Genomic DNA, 21,802 nt, shown 5'->3' on the forward strand with positions numbered 1-21,802 from the left:
TAACATAATAAATAGTATAAATGTTGGTGAAATTGAAACACTTGAGTGTAGCTCTATAAATTAAGTGGATGTACATATAGTCAAGGGGGAAATATGGTTACCGATGATCTAAACAGCAGCAGGCAATCTAGGTCTGTGGAGCTCTTTCAGGTTGGGGGGCCGATACACCATGCTGGGACATCCCAGGTGAAGTTGGCCCCAAACACTGCATCATGATAAGCTGACTCTCAAACATCTAACTAGAAAACATTCCTGACCCTCTGCTGATTTCTCCATGGGATAAAAAGAAAAGAAATGATTGTTTGCAATTATTTTAGGATTTGAAAATTATAATAATAATAGAGGAATATGCAAATTGTCTGGGTCGCCGTCATAGTAACAGTAATGACTGAACAGCAGGCTGCGTGGGGTGACCAGGCCAGCAGGGGGGTTAGTGAGGGACGACCAAATGACTGAACAGCAGGCTGTGTGGGGCGACCAGTCTGGTAGGGTTGGCAGTTGGGGGCGACAAGGCTGGTGGGGGGGCAGTTGAGGGTGACCAGGCCGGCGGGGGGGGGGGCAGTTGGGGGCTACCAGGATGGAGAAGGGGCAGTTGGGGGCGATAAGGCTGGCAGGGGGGACAGTGATGGGTGACCAGGCTGGTGGGGGGGACAGTTAGGGGCGACCAGGCCATCAGAGGAGGGCAGTTGGGGACAACCAGGCCAGCAGGGGGGGCAGTAAGGGGCGACCAGGACAGCAGGGGGGAGCAGTTGGGGTGACCAGGCTGGCAGGGGGGGGAAGATTTGGGGGCGACCAGGCTGGCAGGGGGGCAGTTAGGGGCAATCAGGCAGGCAGGCAGGTAAGCAGTTAGGAGCCAGCTGTTCTGGATTATGAGAGGGATGTCTGATTGCCAGTTTAGGCCTGATCCTGGGATCGGGCCTAAACCGGCAGTTGGACATCCCCCTAGGGGTCCTGGATTGGAGAGGGTGCAGGCTGGGCTGAGGGGACCCGCCCCCCCCCCACCTGTGTACGATTTTGTGCACTGGGCCTCTAGTTTGAAATAAATGTTTATCTCAGTGGTTCACTAGCTATAGGAATCCTCAGTTGAATTGGTCCTACCTCTGACAAAAAGTGATTAGTCTTGCGATTCATGAACATTTAGAAAAAGCTTTTTCTTGCAGTTCTATGGGATTGAGGCCCTCTATTGTAGTGGCAGAAGTGCTTTAGGATACCAACACAGAGGGATAGGATCTCAACTATGAATTGGGGTGTGGGACACAAACATCCAGTTATAGCAAGGCAGTCCTATTCTCATTCACTCTGCTCTCTGTGTCTGTGCTATTGGCATTTCTGGGAACAGACAGGAGGAATTTCATCCCACTTTCTTCCAGATGAATGCAAGGTTGAATATCTGGTGAACCTCCCCTGAAGGCTTCTGTGAAGTTTAGACAAAGAAGGTCCCTGCTTTCCCTGGAACTGAAAAAATAAAAGGCCAGCAATTGGCCTGGTAGTAATAAGTATGTGTAATGATTTACATAATCCAAATGGCTGATACCTGAACACTGGCTCGTACAAGAGCTTAGGCAAATCCTTGCTAAGGAGTGTAATGCTTCACAGGGAGTAGCTCCTGGAAGAGGCAGCTGGAATTGCTATGTTCTCCCAGAGAATAGAGTGTGATGGCCTCTCCCACGTATGGCTGTGCAAAATGCAAATGCAGGCCTGTCCATGGAGTTGGGGGCTGGGGAGCATGCTGAATGCCCAGGAGCTGGTCTCTGCATCATGGAGAAAAATGTGATCTCACTACAGGATCAGTGGCCCTGCCTTATGGCTTTTCAGCAGCTCCTGTAAAGTTCCTACTATTGAGTTTAGGGAATGTGCTCCACACTGGACTTGGGGGGAAGCACAGCCTTTGTGGTGGAGGGATGAAATGGTCTCTCTGTATGTTAGCTCACACCCTGTCTCCTCACCAGGAATCCTGTGCTATTGTCCCTCCCTCCATGCAGCCTCGCCACCCTCGAAGCCTTGGCTCAAAGCCTCCTTGATCATGGGGGTGGAAGGCATCCGTCCCTCTTTGAGGTCATGCAGCGGCCCTGCTGTTTCCTTCCTTGCATACTGCAGTGGACTCTGTGGGAGGGCATCTCTGCTATTACCTATGTGCCTTTTGGGAAAAGCTGACAATGTCCACATGAAAGACAAGAGCTCCAGGGATCTCCAATGGGAGGCAAGTGATAAGAAACTACTGTGGGGGTGGGACCTCTGCTGTGGAATTCATCCCTGTTGGATAATTGAGTCCTTTAGAGGAAACATGGTAAATTTCGGGACTGGCAAGTTCTTGGTATGAGTGGCCACAGTTTGAGGTTGACCAGGTGGCCCGGGCAGCTCACTTATGTGCTTGTATCTTCATAGCTGGTGTATTTTTCCTGTTACCCTTTAGTTAGGATGTGCTTTTACAAAACTTATGTAGCCTCAATAATTTTATTTTACTATTTAATCTTTTTAATATGTTCCATTAGCTTATATTATTTACTTCTGCTTTTTCATCTGCAGTTTTTATTGTATTACCTATTTTTTTATGATGTAATCTGTTTATTTTATCTTTTATAGTTCTAACATTTTAAGTGTGCACTGTTCAACTCATCAAATTTATTTTGCAGCATTTTTCGATTTTACTGGTATTCATTCCAACATGCTTTAAACTAACATTTACTTATGGCTTTTACTTTCTACTTTCAGAACTGGTTTTGCCCTTTTAGCTTATTTCATCGTATTGCTCTCAGAGATTACTGTGCTGAGGCCTGGCCTCAGGCATGACCTGCCTTTTCATCCTCCCCTAGTCCCTGGCTGCCTTGTGGACAGAGCTGGTGGCCCTGAATCTTTACAGAGGGAGTGCCTGAATGCATAATTCATTTATGCCCAGTCAATCACTGGCCATTTTTACCTCCTGATCACTTTAAATCCACCCCTTTATCCCCTGCACTCCTGTGTCAATACAGGCCACCACCATCCTGGGGCCCTGCTCAGCCTCCTAATGGCCTCCTCACTCCTTCCTTTCAATTTACTCTCCATTCTGCAGCCCAGTTATATATATATTTAACATATACTTTTATTGATTTCAGAGAGGAAGGGAGAGGGAGAGAGAGATAGAAACATCAATGATGAGAGAGAATCATTGATTGGCTACCTCCTGCATGCCCCACACTGGGGATGCAGCCCATAACCAGCATGTGCCCTGACCAGGAATCAAACCATGACCTCCTGTTTCATAGGCCGAAGCTCAACCACTGAGCTATGATGGTCAGGCCCAATGAGATATTTTTTAAATGTAGAAAAAAATATCCAAGCACACTCCCACTTATTTTTGGCTAATTGACTTAGGATATATAACATTTTAAAAATAATTTAACATAAATGCTTCTGATATTTTAATAATAGTTCATCCAATAAGATGAAAATAGTTCTACTATGGAAAATCTCAAGCCAAGGTGAAAGTAGAGTGAATGGTATAGTGAACACCATATACCTGCCACCTGCCTTCAACCATTATCAACAGCTCACTATTTTTTTTGTATCAATCCTTCTTTTTGGTTTTATAATTGGCTTGAGTAGCAAATTTTTGGATTTTGTAATTCCCAAACATCATACCATTTCAGTGCGATTGTTCTAAAAGCACACACCTGGACTTGTCACTGGCCTGCCTAATACCTTTCAGTGTCACCTCAAAGCTGCAGGATAGGGTCCCCCCACCACAGTTTGCACCCACCGGCCTTGGCTTGTCAGCAACCTTGTCTATTGCTCCTCATCTGTCCCACAACCAGTCCCCCCACAGATCCCCATGCCTATCCTCAAGCTGCTGCTTCCTCTCTCTGCCCGTAGGCCTTTGTACTTGCTAACGTCTTTGCCTGGGCATCCAGACTCTTCCACTCCACTCCATACTCTGTACACCTCTTATTTCCTTCCTGTATTTTAGATCCAGCTTCAAGGTCCTGAGCTCTGGGAAGTCATGCTGATTCCCCTTCTCCACTTCCTCTCCCTACTCCCTCTCCACCTGTACTCTCCTGCCATAGAATTAATTACATTCCTTTGTAATTGTCTGCGTATTTTCCTCCTAGACTCTTAGCTCTTTGGGGTCAGATATTTATGTCCCCCCATTCTATTATTTGTGTCCCACTTTTAATTATGGAGAAAAATGAATGAAGAAGCATTTGACTTTGCCCTTGGTTCTGGCTGCCTGAGATTGGGGTGTCACTCATTCATTGTTCATGTCACCATTCACTGTCATTCACACATCACCATCCATTGCGCTCAGCTCAGCCTGAGACGACTTTGGTGAGAAGGGACAGCAAGACGGAGCATCCATGGACCCCCCTCCCTCCTTTCCTGCCAGACTCAGGACTTTCTAAGAGTCTCTGTAGCCCCCAAAGTGTGAGGTTGTGCTGTGCTAATGCCCCATCCTAGTCCTGGGGCCTGGGAGCTGGGGGAGTGGGCCAAGTAACAGCTGATGGGGCAGATGCACAGGCTGGCTCTTCATCTAAATGTCCCAGGCTGCCCTCTGGAAGGCGGGCAGCAAGTCTAACAAACAGCTCCCAAGTCTCCATGGAATTGCTTTCTGTTAGAGGCATAAACATTGGTCTGCTTGCTGCTTTGACCTCTGTGTAAGAACAGAGCGTGTTTCTTCAGTGGGGCTGTATCTTATCCATTCTCCTTGATACATTTATATCTGGATGGATTAGGTGAGCCCTGTGAATGGTCTCTCTGCTTCTCTAGAGAGGGCAGGGTTTTACACCCACACACAATCTCTTGTCTGAGAATATTGTCCAAAAACTAGGTCATCTATTGTAAAGGAAATTAGGCGGTAATTAAATTTAACTGGATGTTACAGCATTGGTGGTTTCATTTTAGAGGGAGCATGCCTCCCTAATTACTTTATTGCTGAGTTACATGGGCTGAGTGCTGCTTCTTTGTAAGGGGAAGGCTGTGTTTCATAAGTTAGAGGATGATTTCTGGGCTTGCATTTGAATCGGCAGACCTCACCTTCAAGGGCAAGTTGTGTTTCCTGTGCCTTTTTCAGGTCGCCTGGTGGTTGTTTGGCTCAGCCAACCTGGGATATCTTTTGAAAAAAGAACAATGCAGACAGGCAAGACCAGGCTGGTTTTGGTGGCTTCTTTTCACATGTGCGGTGGATTGGCACAGCTCTCTCCCTGCTCTCTATTCTGATGGGACAGAGAGGCAAGTCCTGTGGAAGAGCAGCCTGTGAGTCCTGCAGCACAGCTCGTAGGAGAACCCGGGTTCCATGACTTGCGTTCAGCCACCCGCTGCTTACCACGGTTCCACAGGGGAGCCTGAGGTCAGGGCTGGGAGAGTTGGGCCCCAGCTGGAATTGGGTGCCATCATGCTCATTGGAATTGCTGAGTGACAGGACCAGTTGCACCCTTGTTATGGGAAAGGGGACCTGGTCCGAATGGGTCTGCCTTGGGCCTGCTGGTAGTATGTGGGTTCTTCTTTTTAAAATATATTTTATTGATTTTTTACAGAGAGGAAGAGAGAGGGATAGAGAGTTAGAAACATCGATGAGAGAGAAACATCGATCAGCTGCCTCTTGCACACCCCCCACTGGGGATGTGCCCGCAACCAAGGTACATGCCCTTGACCGGAATCGAACCTGGGACCCTTGAGTCTGCAGGCCGACGCTCTATCCACTGAGCCAAACTGGTTTCACGGCAGTATGTGGGTTCTTGACTTCATGCAGGAAAGATTTCACAATACGAGCCCAGGTGATTTTTAGAGGACGTTTATTAAAGCTGGGACAGTGACACAAGGAAGGGCCTAAGGCAGAAGAAGCAACTGGAAAGGGACTAAGTGAGGAAATGAGGCGAGGGCTGCTTAGGTTCCCTAGGAAGTCAGAGAAAGGGGGGCCTTAGCGACCGGGGCAGGGGTTAGCCTAGGAGGAGCTGCAGCTACCCATTGCTTCCTGGTTGCCAGTCTCATGGGGTCCCTTAGGAGATATAAGCCTGTGGGGGAAGGAGAGGGGAAAGGGAAAGGCCTGGTGTGTTTCTGGGAGGGAGAGTGAGCGCTAGGACCTTCGTTCTGAGGATTTTAAAGGCTGGGAGTTCAGGGGAGGTCTTGGGGAGGATAGCAATAGACTATTCATCAGTTTTATGCTGATGAGCCAAAATGATATGTATTCCCTTAACTTCATTGGTCCTTGGGTGTGGTTGGCAAATGGCACTAATTGGATTTCTGCTATCTGCCTCCCTGAGTAGGGTGATGTAAGCTATTTACCCTCTGGTTGGGGAGAAGTGTAACCATTTACTCTTGAGTGTCCTTGGTTAGGGAAGATGGGATTTTTCGATTTACTAGCTAGCTGTAAATTGGTTGGCCATTTAACTGTCTGTCTCAGTTTCCCTGTTCTGCTTGCCCTGGATCACTAGCCTGTTTCACCCTCAAAATGTGGATGATGTGGCCTCCTCCCATTTCTTTTAGACCTAGGACCCATTTAGATCACCCACAGTGATCACCCATTTCAGTGGTTCTCAACCTTCCTAATGCCTCGACCCTTTAATACAGTTCCTCATGTTGTGGTGACCCCCAACCATAAAATTATTTTCGTTGCTACTTCATAACTGTAATTTTGCTACTGTTATGAATCGTAATGTAAATATCTGTGTTTTCCGATGGTCTTAGGCTCTACAGCAGCGTTTCTCAACCTGTAGGTTGCGACCCACACGTTGAGAACCGCTAGCAGGGTCGCCTAAGACCATCGGAAAACACAGATATTTACATTACAGTTCATAACAGTAGCAAAATTACAGTTATGAAGTAGCAATGAAAATAATTTTATGGTTGGGGGTCACCACAACCTGAGGAACTGTATTAAAGGGTCAAGGCATTAGAAAGGTTGAGAATCACTGCATTAGATCATCTATTTAGATCACCTGGGCAGCAGCCCCAAAGCACTGTGGGTCACCACCTGCTTCCCACACTGCCCTTCACCCAATGCCTGACCTGAGGCCTCCTCCCTCACTCCCTATGCCTCAACATTCTAGGCAAATCACATGAAGACCAGTGAAGTTCCTGGATGCGCCATTCCCATTTCCCTGTGGTTTCTTCGCTGGGAGCTATTATAATTAGTGTTTGTGAGAAAAACTACTATTAAACCCACAGCTTGCTACAGGCCTTAAAAAAAGGTCATTTATTTCTTTTGAGTGCCAACAAATAAGGTCCAGTGACCCTTTCCTAGTAAGTCCTTTCATGCTGACTAACTTCCAAATTAGATGGTGCAGGGGACCAGGCAGCCAGCCCAGGGAAGTCATGTGTGTCCACGTGGAAGTCGCAGGATTCGGATGGGAGCCTCGTGAGGAGGGTGACATGGGTTGTGCCTCAGAGCCCCCCCTTGGCTCTGTACATGTGAGGTTCTGGCAATTTCTATAGCAAGGAGATTTCTTAAAGAGCAAAGAAGAATCCCACTGAGCACGGCTTAGCTGGCTAATGAGGAAGCCAAGTACATGGGTTTGCATCTAACCTGTTCTCACATTCTATCAATCTCTAATTACCACATATTTTCCAATCTGCCCCGGGAGGCATGGCAGGTAAAATAGACTGAGAAGAAAATAATGGTGCTTGCTGCACAATTTATTAGATTGATACCTGTTAATACTTGAGCAGGCTCCTTGCAGGTGATGGGAAAGCCCTGGATGCCCTCAGAACAGACAAAGCAGAGTAACTGTTGAAGCTCTTTGTTTTTTAAATACCTCTGTTCACAGACCTGGCAGCATGCGGAACAGTCAATGTCTTAGAGGTTTAGGTCTTGCTGCGGCAACCTGGGAAGCCTCTTGGTTACATGGAAAAATGATTTGTCTCCATCTGCCTCCCTGTCTCAGTGCCAGGTCAGCCCTGGAGGCTCCCCCCGCCCCTGTTGGGGCTGGTGGGGGACTTAGGAGAGGCCCTGTGGTGCAGGACTTCCTGTCCTGCAAGTGACCACTAGGCCAAGACAGCCTCCAAGTTCTGTTTCCCTCTTCTTCTTCCATAGTGAAAAAAAATAAAAGACTATTTGGAAAATAGAATTACAAATATAGACACCTAGAATCCCATTATTTTACCTTTGTATATTCCCTTTTGGTTTTTGTTCTCATAAAATAATAATCTTATCTAATCCTATCTAATAAAAGAGTAACATGCAAATTAACCATAACTCCACTACACCCACAATCCACATCCACCAGCCAATCAGGAGCGAGTATGCAAATTAACCCAACCAAGATGACTGTGGCCACGGAGCAAGCAGGAGGCTTGGCTCCGCTCAAGGCTACAAAGTTTCAATTATAGAAAATAAATAAATCCCAGATACCAGGGCCTCCGCTTGGGTCGCTGGGGGGCGTGGCCAGCCTGCAAACCACCACAGGACCCTCGCCCAGGTCACCCCATGCCCCAAGGAGACCCCCACCCTGATCCAGGACACCCTTCAGGGCAAACCAGCTGGCCCCCACCCATGCACCAGACCTCTAGCCTATCTAATGAAAGAATAATATGCAGATTGACCATCCATCACTCCAACACACAAGATAGCTGCCCCCATGTGGTCAAAGATGGTTGCCCCCATGTGGACACAAGATGGCCGCCACAAGATGGCCAGCAGGGGAGGGCAGTTGGGAGGGACCAGACCTGCAAGAGAGGGCAGTTGGGGGGGACCCAGGCCTGTAGGGGAGAGCAGTTGAGGGGGAGCAGGCCTACAGGGGAGAGTAGTTGGGGGGGACCAGGCCTGTAGGGGAGGGCAGTTAGGGGTGACCAGGCCTGCAGGGGAGGGCAGTTAGGGGCAAACAGGCTGGCAGGGGAGCAGTTAGACATCAATCAGGCTGGCATGGGAGTGGTTAGGGGGTGATCAGGCTGGCAGGCAGAAGCGGTTAGGGGCAATCAGGAAGGCAGGCAGGCGAGCAGTTGGGAGCCAGCAGTCCTGGATTGTGAGAGGGATGTCTGACTGCCCGTTTAGGCCCGATCCTACTGGGATTGGGCCTAAACGGGCAGTCGGACATCCCTCGAGGGGTCCCAGATTGGAGAGGGTGCAGGCTGGCCTGAGGGACACCACCCCCCCGTTGCCCCCCATGCATGAATTTCATGCACCGGGCCTCTAGTCTATAATAATCTATAATAATAAAAGCATAATATGCTAATTAGAGTGGACAGCCAGATGTCCTTCTAGACGAAGCTGCCATGGCAGGGCCAAGGCAGAAGTGGTTAGGGGCGATCAGGCAGGCAGGCAGAGTGGTTAGAGGCCATCAGGCAGGTAGGCAGGCAAGTGGATAGGAGCCAGCGGTCCCGGATTGCGAGAAGGTGCAGGCTGGGCTGAGGGACACTGCCCCCCCCCCCCCCCCCCCCCCCCCCCCCCCCGTCCCGTGCACGAATTTATCCTTCCAGACAAAGCCAGGCCAGAGGGAAGCCAGCCCAGGTCTCAGAGGGAAGCCGGTGCCAGCAGCTGGGGGAAGGAAGGCCTACTCTGACACGAATTTCATGCATCAGGTCTCTGGTATATACATATGTCCTTTATGGTTAAAATTAGTGTATGTATACTTCTTGAAATTCTAATTTTTCCCTACATTATACCCATTTCCCCAATGTTTTACTCAGATTTCATGCTAGTCATCCTAAATGAAGTCTGCCTAACCTTTTTCATCTTGATGATATATCAGACCTTTCTTTTTTTTTTCAATCCCCACTATCACACATTTGGGAAAATCGCAGTGGTCAGCACACCTGGAGTGCAATGGACAAGTCTCGCCCTGGGAAAACCACCTTTGTGATCACGGCACTCCCCTGCCAGGTAAGTGCATCAGACCTTAAGTAAGATATGTCTGTGAGATGCCCAGCACAGTGACTCTCACTTTTTTATTAATTCATTTGTGTGTTCATTCATTCATTGAACAAACACACCACAGATCTATTCTGGGTCAGCACTGGAGAGAAGGAGGCAAATAAGATGTAGTCCTTGCCCTTAGGGAGTCCCCGGCTAGTGACATGTAAATTAAGGATGGCATTAACAGAAAAACAGATTTTTCTACTCACAATAAAAACAGATTTTTGACTCACAATACTTCTGACACCAAATGTGTGGGAGGTTTTTCCACACCAGCCATTTTCCAAGTCTCCAGACCCCGACTGGGTTGCCCACAGTTCAGTTCTGACACTACCCGAGTTAGCACAGACCCGAAGGTTAAGGGCTCAGGCCCACAAGACTGCCCCCACTTTAGATGCCAGTCACAAGAACGGACCTCTGTCCAACCTGCTATAAATGGAAGGTCCCATGACGCCCGCCTCAGATTTGATAATTTGCTGTAATGGCTCACAGAACTCAGGGAAACCCATTACCAGTTTATTAGAAAGGATACAGGTAGGAACAGCCCCCATGGAAGAGCTGCATAGGGCAAGGTATGTGGGGAGGAGCTCGGAGCTCTCATCCCACTCTGGGCGGGGCACCTTCCCAGCTCCTTGATTTGTTCACCAACACAGATGCTCTCTGATCCCCGTGGTTTAGGGTTTTTAATGAGATTCCATTACTTGGGCACCATTGATCAAACCATTGACCTTTGGTGATTAACTCAATCCCTGGCCCCCTCTCCCTTCCCTAGGGGTCCGGGAGTGTGGCTGAAAGTTCTGAACATTTATCACTTGGCTCTTCCTGTGGCAACCAGCCCCCAGGAAGAGTTGCCTCATTAGCATACACTTGGGCATAGTTGACAGAGGCTTATTATGAATAACCAAAGACGCTCCTCTCACCCCTGTCACTTAGGAAATTCCAAGCATTTTAGGAGTCTGTGCCTGGTACCAGGGACAGAGACCAGAAATCCTATTACTTTTATTATATCAGTGTGACAGCCATCCAGGCAGCACTGTGGACTCTGTGGCTGTGGGTCCCTGGTTCAGAGGTGGAGGAATCTGTTACCTGCTGTCACCAGAGAAGGACCGGGAGGTGCTTGGACCTTGGCACCAGATGCATGGGAGGTTTAAGTGTGGGCTCAGGGCAAGCAGGCAGGGGTAGGGTGATGGCTCTCTCTAACTTGGGTGACCATGCTATTTAAACTGGGATGCTTGAGAGTGAAGGAGGGGCACCTGTTAATAATTACACAGGACACTGGGTTTAAAGGAGCCTGCTCCTGGCAAATCACATGTGTGGTCATTCTCAGTGGAATCCTCTTATCAGAGCCACGATGTCTTAGAGCTCAGGGTGTGGGGTGGGGGCGCAATAAAGAATTCTGGATGCTGGGTCTCACCCACACGGACAGAGGAGGAAGGAGGTATCTGAAATTAGATATCATTGTCTCTACCTTTATATGTTTATTAATGTTTTTACTTCATCCTAACTTTTAAAACCATGGTAAATATTTATGGCAAATAGCCCTGGCCGGTGTGGCTCAGTTGGTTGGAGTGGTGTCCCGTATACCAAAAGGTTGTGGGCTCAATCCCTGGTCAGGGCATGTATGGAGGGCAATCAATCAATGTTCTCTCTCACATCAGTGTTTCTCTCTCTCTCTCTCCCTTCCCTTCTCTCTAAAATGAAAAAGTATATCCTTGGGTGAGGATTAAAAACATTATATGTGTATTTATAGCAAGTAAAGCAAACAGAGCTGAATAAATACAGAGTTGGCAGGTTCTCTCTGATCCCTTTATAGTCTCAGCTTCAGAAGTCGTCAGTGTCAACAGCCTGGTGTGTGCCCATCCATGGCCTTGGGCTGAATCCTGGGAGCTGAGAGGGCCTTCTCCAGGTGGCCAAGGCAGGGCAAGGCCTTTGGAAGAGGTTTCTTGCTGTGGAAGATTCTCTTATCCTGGGGCCGAGGGAACCCCTGAAGGACTCTGAGTCATGCTTAGACGTGTGCTGGGACTAACAGGGCCACAGGGCTTGGGAGATGGGAGCACCTGACTCAGGCCATTGGGCTGTGGGAATAGAGAGAGGGGACAAGTGACAAAGGGGGTGAGGAGTTTCTTTTTCTTACTGGGGACTCCTGTCCCCACTAACAGAAAACTGGCGTTTGTTGGCCATTACCTTTACTTGATACACCAGCTACCCAAGGTGTCCCCTTGGTTTGCTCACGCAGCCCTTGGATGGGTTGGCAGCAGCTGCTGGCATATTCTCTCAGCAGGGTCTGCGGTGGAGTCCTGGCTCAGCAGGGCCCACGATCATTAATTAACGACAAATGGCTGTGGGAAGGAGTGGTAGCCTGTGTGTGGTATTCCGGGCCCAGCTGCCATGAAGGTGGTAGGGCAAGGCCCAGGCAGCTTGTGATACTGTAAGAACCAAGGCAGCAGCATTGGAGATAAAAGCATAAGCTTTGGAGCTGGAACTATCTGTGTCCAGACCCCGGCTTTACCACGCGTGTGATTTTGGACCCGTCAATAAATTCTGACCGCAGGCTTCTGCACCTGTGAAGTGGGCGGGATGAAGCCTGCCTTGCCCAACCTCTGGGATAATGACATAAGGGAATGTACACAGAAGCTGGTACATTAACTCCTCAAAAGGTTTGGAACAAAATAAACATCTAAATATCTTAAAAGAGAGAGGCGGGGTGGAGGGGAGAGAGGATACACAGAGCACAGAGCACAGTGCCTGGCCCGTGGGAGGAGGTTTTGTTGTGCGATAACATTATGGCAGGGGCCCGTCCTCAGGCTGTGAAGCAGGATGGTTTTGAGACTCCAGGGCCCTGAAGAGGAGCCTGTCAAGTTATTGAAGGCCCGGCAGCCAGTGGGCAGCTGGGGATGGTTCCTGGCTAAAGCTAACTTCCCTCCTCTCCTCCTTTCTTACCCCCAGGCTGGCCATTGCTCCGTTTTTCACTGTTTGTCCCCACCATATGATCTTTGATATGCATTTTAATGAGGTATCACCCAGGGCAGTGCCTGGTTGCGAGGCTTGCATTTTATATTTGTCCACCTGTCAATCCATCAGGCCTGACATTGATGGGCATCCACTATGCCTCCCACCTAGGCCGTGGCTTGTTATGGTCCATGCATTGGTATCTAAAGGGGCACCGTGTTTATAGCATGGTGTCTGTGTCCTGCCTTAACCTTGAAGTGGTAGCTTTAACTTATTTTGTTAACCCAGCGGGGAACAGCCTGCTGATTCTTACATCCCTTCCCCACCCAGTTCCATTTCTCTGCAAATGATACCTCTGTCTCCAGGGAAGAACTTTATCATCTCTGTTAGCTCACACCCTGATTGGAAACACTGCCTGGGGTGATGGCAGGCTATCTGGGAGTAGAATATGCCTGCAGTTTCCAGTCTGTTTTTCCTGAAGCAATTATTTGTGCATGGAATTGGGGAGAGGAGGAACCCCATGAAATAGCCATCTTTTTCCTTGGGAAGGAGCGGTGTCAGCCTTGCTAATATTAAGTCACCTACTGTAGCATCTTGCATGATCTTCTCTGGTGTTCAGCAACTCTTTCTAGTTCCCGAATTCTGATATCAGGGCCCTTGTTAGAGTTGCCCATTTACATGCTGGGATTTTCTGGGACAGTGTTTGGTTGTCCAGATGTAGCTAAGAGGGAAGATGGAGGGAGTGGACAACACTTTCTCTAGTGACTTCTCCCTGATCGTTGTTTTTAAGATGATGTGTTGACATGATGGTTAAGACTGTTGAAAACACCTGTGTGAAGCAGTGTGCAAGAGGCAATTAAAACATCAGTGGGCAGATGGACAGATGAGCATAAAAGCTTACCCACAGGGGCAGCATTTTCACATGCTCGGTCACCCCACCAACCAAGGGTGCTGGCATGACCTGCCCCTGGCCCATGCTCTCTGCCCACACCTTTGCAGGTGCCTGTTTTCAAGGTGGTCTCTTACCCATGTGTTTTTCAAAGAATTGAAACACAGTAAGATTTTTTTCTGTACTTTCACAGCAGCTTGACTTACACCTGACATTTTGTATAACCTTCATGTGCTGTAGAGTATAAATTCAATAGGGAAAAAGAGGGAAGTCCCAGGAGCTGGGCGAGGGGGGAGATTCAGCGTTGAGTACTGATAGTATGCTGTGGTGGTCTGTGCCCGTGGCCCACCAAGTTTGGGGATAATTTATTATGCAGCCACAGATAACTAATGTCTGTTGAATAATAAGAGGGTTTTCAGTCTCAACCATACACTGTGCTCAGAAATAGCATCCCTACCCCCTGTCCTAGTCCAAGTCAACAATCCCAATTTCCCCCTCCTTCAAGGTGGGCTCCTGTTGGCAGTCTGGTAGGTAGTGGTTGTGCTAGATCAGTCAGGATAGGGTAGGTTATGCTGTAGTAACTAACATCTGCTAAAGTTCAGTGGTGTAAAATAATAAAGGTTCATTTCCATACTTGTTCATGTTGCATGCTCTGTGTAGATCACAGAGGTGGCTCCATCTATAATAAGAAAAGCATAATATGCTAATTAGACTGGACGTCCTTCCTTCTGGACAAAGCCGTGGTGGGTGGGGGCTGAGGCAGAGGCAACTGCCACAGTGGTGGGGGCCAAGGCCCTTGCACAAATTTCATGCATTGGGCCTCTAGTCTATACCAATAAAAGGGTAATATGCTAATTAGACCGGGTCGGCCAGACATCTTCGGTTGTCTGGTCCTCCTTCCGGACAAAGCCACGATGGCGGGGGCCAAGGCAGAGGTGGTTGGGGCGATCAGGCCAGCAGGCAGAGGCGATTAGGGGTGATCAGGCAGGCAGGCAGGCAGGCAGAGGCAGTAAGGGGTGATCAGGCAGGCAGGCAGAGGCGGTTAGGGGCAATCAGGAGGCCAGCCAGGTGAGCGGTTAGGAGCCAGTGGTCCTGGATTTCGAGAGGGATGTCCGACTGCCAGATTGTGAGAAGGATGTCCAACCGCAGGGATTAGGCCTAAACCGGCAGTCGGACATCCCCCAAAGGGTCCCAGATTGGAGATGGTGTAGTCTGGGCTGAGGGAACCCCCCCATCCCCCCACCCCCGTGCATGAATTTCATGCACTGGGTCTCTAGTTATATTATAAATAATCAGGACCTCAAGCTGACTGAGCAGCCACCATCTTAAAAGTTGCTGGTCCCCATGTCAGAGGGAAAGAGTTCTATAGGGTCTTTCAGCAGTAATTAAGTGCTTCAGCTGAGACATGTCGACATAAGAATGTCTAAACCTATAGCGGGTTTTTATAAATAGGTATTTGAACCAAACAGAGGGTACACCTGGAATCAGGATCTCAACAGACTGAGAAAAATGCTTCTGAGAATAACAGTTTGCAGTTTCCTTTATGCATTTGAGATGAAGGAGGGAATGTAAGGAAGATTACCTGAAGGTGGGGAAAGCAAGGAGGGGATCTGATTACAGGATAGTTAAGAGTATGGGCTCTCATGCTTCAGAAGGGGGGTCTGAAAGGGGACCTTCCAAAGGTGTGTTAACCTAAAAAGCACAGAAAGGATGGACAGGGCTTGCTTCAGGCAAGGATAAGTTTATTAGTACAGAAGTCATAGGCCCTGGGTGTGTCTACTCACCAGGACCTGCCCAGTTAGGAATTTATGATCAGATCATTCTGTGAGGTTCCTTTCCATAGAACTCCTTTTTGTTATCCACAGAAGTGAAGGGGGTCAGAATATGTCACCCCAAAATATGCTACATTGGCATAAGGATTATTTTGAGCTAAGGTAACAGAAACAGCGGGCAGAGGAGGGACTGTCTGCCCTCTCCCTTTCTGCCTAGAAGCATGGCATGCATTTCTCTAGGCAGAAATGTGAAGGTGTTTCCTTTCCCCTCCCCTCTCCTGTCCCAGAAAGAGAACGACTTTTAATCACCAGAAAGGACTTATCACTAGAGATGGCACTGAGTTTTCATAACAACCTTACTATTACCTATCATGAGTTTCCTGCATATATTTACCTTCCTACCACTTACCACCCCTAGAAGCTCAGATCCCTTTGCCTTTGTCTTGTCACTTCTCCACAATTTCTTTGTTAAAAAGATATATAATCTCTCAAGCCTAACTACTTCTTTGGGTTTTCACTTCTTTTCTGAGAAGCTCTTGGAAGAGACAGGGGTGTGTGCATGAAAAATAAACCTTTACTACTATTCATCTATCTTTTGTCAGTTTACTTCACAGGTCTCAGTCACTGAACATAAGAGAGTAGAGAACCAGTATTTTTATATCTCTGCAGTAATGACAACAGCATGCTATTGCCTAGAGCTACTCACACGGCCACACCTTGCACCCAGAAGTTTTACTAAGTGTTTATTATATGTTGAGCCTGTGACAACTGCTTGATATAAATTGTCTCCTTTATATTCCTAACAACTTTATGAGGTACATGACTATTACCATCTCTCCCATTTTGCAGAGAGGAAAACTGGGGTTCACAGAGGTTAAGTAACCTGAAGGTAAGACAGTAAGTGGTGGAACTTGAATTAAAGCCCCAGAATCTATGTTTTGGGCCTAAGCTCCCACCACCCTAATTTACCGCCTCTCTGATCTGAGTTGGAACCATCAGAACCACCAAAGATGATATAAAAACACTGAACTTAAAGAGAAACACGCAGCATCTTGGTATCTTCTCTCCCAGGAAACTCTTTGGTTTCTATGCAAATTTTCTTAATTTCTACTCAGATGCCTTCCATCTTCACAAATCAAGTGGTAAGAGGAGTGTGGTGGGTGCTGGTATGGCTGTTATCAAATGCAGAGAATATTTTGTGTTACTAAAATGAAACAAGGCTAACATATAATATTTATCAAGGGCTTACTGTGTGCCAGGCTTATTCTAAGTCCGTTACATTTATTTAACCCTCATAACATATCTATGAGGTACGGGTACCATTATTATCCACATTTTACAGATGGGGAAGTAGAGGCACAGAGAGGTTGGCAAAGTTGCCTAGAGTCACATGACTGGTAGGGGGAGGAGCCAGCAAACCTTTTGGGAAGGAATGGATGGGATTGAAGAGTGATTGGATTTTATTTTCTCATCCAACCCTGTAACATGGTGTTTGGTGATGTTTTAAGGAAGAGTATCAGCTCTCTCATTAGCTGTGCTTCCTAGTCTTTTAATTTAGAGCTTAAGGCAGCAGTAAAAGGGAAAAGGGGGAATTTGGAGACATGGAGGGAAATGGCCACTGAAAACTCAAAGTGGTCCTGAAGAAAGGACATGAGGTTAGTGTTACGAGATGGAATGTTGTACACATCAGTTGTCAATGAATGTCTTTAAAAACTTAAAAACATTTGGTTCTCCTACGTGTCTGAAATGGCCTGTTTCCTATTTTATGTATTTTACTTTGCATTACCTATTAAGAAAGGGTTTACTGGGCACTGCACAGCTGCCTCACTGACCAGATAGCCTCAATTCTGGTTTGGTGGCTTTGGAGTCGATGAGGTTGATTGTTTATTGAATGCTGTATCATCTCAAAATTGAAGAAAACTTAAAAGTACATTACAAAGGACTTCTCTTTTCTGGACCAGTGAGAGTAAGTCCCATTGCCCCTGAATACTTTAGTTTGTTTTTATCTATGAACAAGGCTATTCCCCTGCATCAGAGCTCCCGCTGTGGGGCCTCTGAGCCAAGGGCACTAGTATCTGCTAATGACTGGTTAGAGATGCAAATGCCTGACTCCCCCCCAACCCCCACCCCAGACCTCACGAATCAAAAACTCTGGGATGAGGTCCCACTATCTGTATCTTAAAAGTCTTCTAGATGATTCTGATTGCATGACGTATTTTGTAGAATATATTATCTCACCACAACCATAGAAATCAGGAAAATAATACCGATGCCTTACTACCATCTACTCCTCACAATCTGCTAATTTCCCCCATTTTCATGTTCTTTATAGCAAAGAGACAACACCCAGACTTTCCTATTGCATTTATTTGCCATGTTCCTTTAAGATATCCTTCAATTGGGAACAGTTGCTGAATCTTGGATTTTCATAACCTTGATGCATTTGAAGATGACAGGCCAGTTATTTGGTAGCATGTTCCTCCATTTGCATTTGTTTGATGTTTCCTCATGAGTAGATTCAGGTTATAGACCCTTGTCAGAAATATCACAGGTGTGCTGCTCAGTTCTTCTCGTTGCATCCCATTAGTTGGTACACAATTTCAGTTTGTCCTATATTTGATAGTGTTTACTTCAGTTACTTGGTTAAGGTGATGTCCATCAGACTTCACTATAAAATGGCTTTTTTCTCTTTGTAATTAATAAGGATTTTGTGGAGAAAAACTTTTAGATTATGTAAATACTAGAGGTCCAGTGCACGAAATTCGTGCAGGGAAGGGGGCCCTCAGCCTGGCCTGCACCCTCTCCAATCCGGGACCCCTCAGGGGATGTCTGACTGCCAGTTTAGGCCTGATCCCATAGGGATCGGCAGTCAAACATCTCTCTCACAATCTGGGACCACTGGCTCCTAACCACTCACCTCCTGTCTGCCTGATCACCCCTAACCACTTCTGCCTGCTGGCCTGATGCCCCTAACCACCTCTGCCTGCCAGCCTGATCGCCCCCTAACTGCTCTCCCCTGCAGGCCTGATTGCCTGCCCTCTAACTGCTTTCCCTTGATGGCCTGAATGCCCACCCCTACCTGCTCTTCCCTGCTGGCCTGATCGCCCCTAACTGCCTCTGCCTCGCCCCGCCACTGTGGCTTTGTCCAGAAGACAACTGGTCTAATTAGCATATTACCATTTTATTAGTATAGATACTGTTCCTTATCAAGCTTTCCATTTACTTATTTGTTCATCTACCCATCCATTCGCCCATCTATTCATCCACCCATCCATCCATGTGGGTATGGTACCCAGGACTTCCTATTTTAGTAAATGGGTGATTTTATTATCATTATTGTATTGCTCAGAGGATCTCATGTTAGGCCAGTTTCAAGGTTGCTTTCAAGCCCTTTCTTTCAAGGTTGCTTCTGTGTCCTATTGACATGTCCCCATCAATTGTTGAGCATTCCATGTTTTCTGGTGCAAAATGATATTCCAGGCTCATCTTACATTTTTTTCTGTCCTACCCCTGGAATCAGCCATTTATCTAAAGAGCTCTGATTGCTTTTCCTTTTTCTTTTTCTTTTTTAGTAGCGGAATGGTACTTAGAAATCAGGATCTGAGTACTAGGTGTGCTCATTGCTCCCAGGTGTCTCTGCTTCCATTCCAGACCCACTCAGTGGACAGAGCTAGGGTGTTGTGTGTGTGTGTGTGTCTGTGTGTGTGTGTGTGTACATTTGTATCTTTATTTGTTTCAGTATTTATCTCTGTGCATCGAATACCATGATTTCCATTGATAGCTCCAATTCCAGTTCAACACCACAGAGCTTGCTCTAGCTTTTCCTCTTTTCATATTTGTAGCTTCCTGCTCTGATGGTGAGAAATCGGATTCCCACAGTCTTTACTGTCTGAAGTATTTATTTGATCAATTTCTCTGTCTGTATAACCAGTTTCCCCTCTCCACTGCTGCCTGCTCCCTGCATGGACCCTCTTCTCCCCTCCCTGCCTGGGCTCTGACACCTGTGCTGGCCTGTCCAGATGCCCCTCACCCAACTCAGGCTTTGATACCTCATGTGGGCTCCTCTCCTACACAGATGACCTTCCTACCCTCCTCAGACTCTGACACCTGGTGCTGGGCTGCCCTTCACATGCACCCATGGCCAATTTCTTCACCCAGCTGGGGCTCTAATACCCGCACAGTTGCCCTCCTGTCCCGCTCATGCTTTGAAATCATATGCTGAGCTGGCCTGCCAGTCTTTATCTCTTGTGAATGCCTTCCTCACCACACTTAGGCCCCAACAGGCCATCTTGGACTCTTCCCCTCTGTCCTCTCCACCAACAAGGGATGCTCTTCTCACCGTGGTAAGGCACCAAAACCCCACTCTGGGCCACTGCAAAGTCCTCCTGGGCTTTTGGATTGCATGGTTCAGGAGGAATGAGAAGGGGAAGAAGAAGAAGAAAAAAAAAGAGGAAAATACACTGAGGTTTCAATATACTTTAAATGCTTTTTAAATTGATTTCACAGAGGAAGGGAGAAAAAGAGAGAGATAGAAACACCAATGATGAGAGAGAATCATTGATTGGCTGCCTCCTGCACGCCCCACACTGGGGATCGATCCTGCAACCCAGGCATATGCCCTGACCAGGAATCAAAATGTGACCTCCTGGTTCATAGGCTGAAGCTCAACTGCTGAGCCACACTGGCTGGACTTAATATACTTTAAAAATCAACTTATTTATCTACCATGCCAATACATTTACTTTTAGCATTTGTTTAGGCAGGGTGCAAAGGTTTCTCCATTTTATCAGGAAGCTATGAACCATATACCATCCTGAAATAATAATGTCTTTATTATGTGTATCAGGTTCCCAGAGGTGTTCCAAGTGGTTTTTCTGCTCAGGGATGACTTGGCTAATATGGTAGGATGGAAAGATTTTATTTATTTTTTGTTTCTCTGAGAGTCCTTGATTTTTAAATCTGTACAATATTGCTATTCTTGCTATTTTTGTTATTCATGTCCTAACTGGAGCATATCTGTGTGTTTGCTGCATGCGCCTTGCCCTCACCAGGCTCACTAAATGGTGTCATGACTTCTCCCTTCTCTGGCACTCAGGTCTGCGGCCTGGGTCTCTACTTCACAGGCGTGGCTTGGTGCATTTCACATTTGGAATACAGCTTTCTAGGAACACATATTTGCTTTCCTGAGAGTTTATAAGTGCCTTCTTTTTTTCTTCTTATTGACTGGAGGAACATAAGCCTTCTTCACCATATACCTCTTGTCATTCAGCTTTTAAAACCAACCCCTTGCTGCCCAGCTGGTGTGGCTCAGTGGTTGAGCGTTGACCTATGAACCAGGATTCCCAGTTTGATTCCCGCTCAGGGCACATGCCCAGGTTGTGGACTCCATCCCCCTTGGGGGATGTGCAGGAGGCAGTTGATCACTGTTTCTCTTTCATTGATGTTTCTATCTCTCTATCCCTCTTCCTCCCTCCCTCTGAAATCAATAAAAATATACTTAAAAAACAACATCAAAAGAAACTAACCGCTTGTTGAATTCCCTGACTTTCTAGGTCTTCTGCACAGATGTCGGTCTGGGGTTTCTTCTCACTGTATTTTAAGTTGAGTATGCTGTTTCTAGGATCTTATATCTTACTTTTTCTTTAATTATATTTTGCATGATTTTTGGTTCTTTTTCTCGAACTTCTGCGAAATTCTCACTCTGCCATCTACATGATGCAACTGGAAACATGATTCATTGGACCACGTGACTTTTTCCCAATGCTCAACTGTCCAATCCTTGTGTTCCTGTGCGAATTGGAGACGTTTTATCTTGGTAACTGCAGACAGCAAAGGTGTTCGAACAGGCCTTCGGCTTCCATATCCCATACGATGCAGTGTACGGCTAATTTGCCTACAAACGTCAGGTGGTCATAATAATAATACTGGCCACTCAGCGCATATATATATATATATATATATATATATATATATATATATATAAAATCTCACATATTCTTTATCCTTTCATCTGTTAATGGACTCTTAGGTTGTCTCTAATCTGGCTATTGTGAATAATGCTGCAGTGAACATAGGTGTGTAGATATCTTTCAAGATACTGATAGCATTTCCTTTGGATGCGTACCCAGTAGTGGGATTGTTAGGTCATATGGTGGTTCTAATTTTAATTTTTTGAGGAACCTCAAAACTGTTTTCCATAATGGCTTTACCAATTTACATTCCCATCAATAGTGTAAACAGATTTCCTTTTCACCACATCCTTGACAACACTTGTTATCTCTTACCTTTTTTAAAAAATTTTTTATTGATTTCAGAGAGGAAGAGAGGGGGAGAGAGACAGAAACATCAATGATGAGAGACAATCACTGA

This window comes from Eptesicus fuscus, chromosome 11 (assembly GCF_027574615.1).
Source record: "Eptesicus fuscus isolate TK198812 chromosome 11, DD_ASM_mEF_20220401, whole genome shotgun sequence".
Classification (NCBI taxonomy): Eukaryota; Metazoa; Chordata; class Mammalia; order Chiroptera; family Vespertilionidae; genus Eptesicus; species Eptesicus fuscus.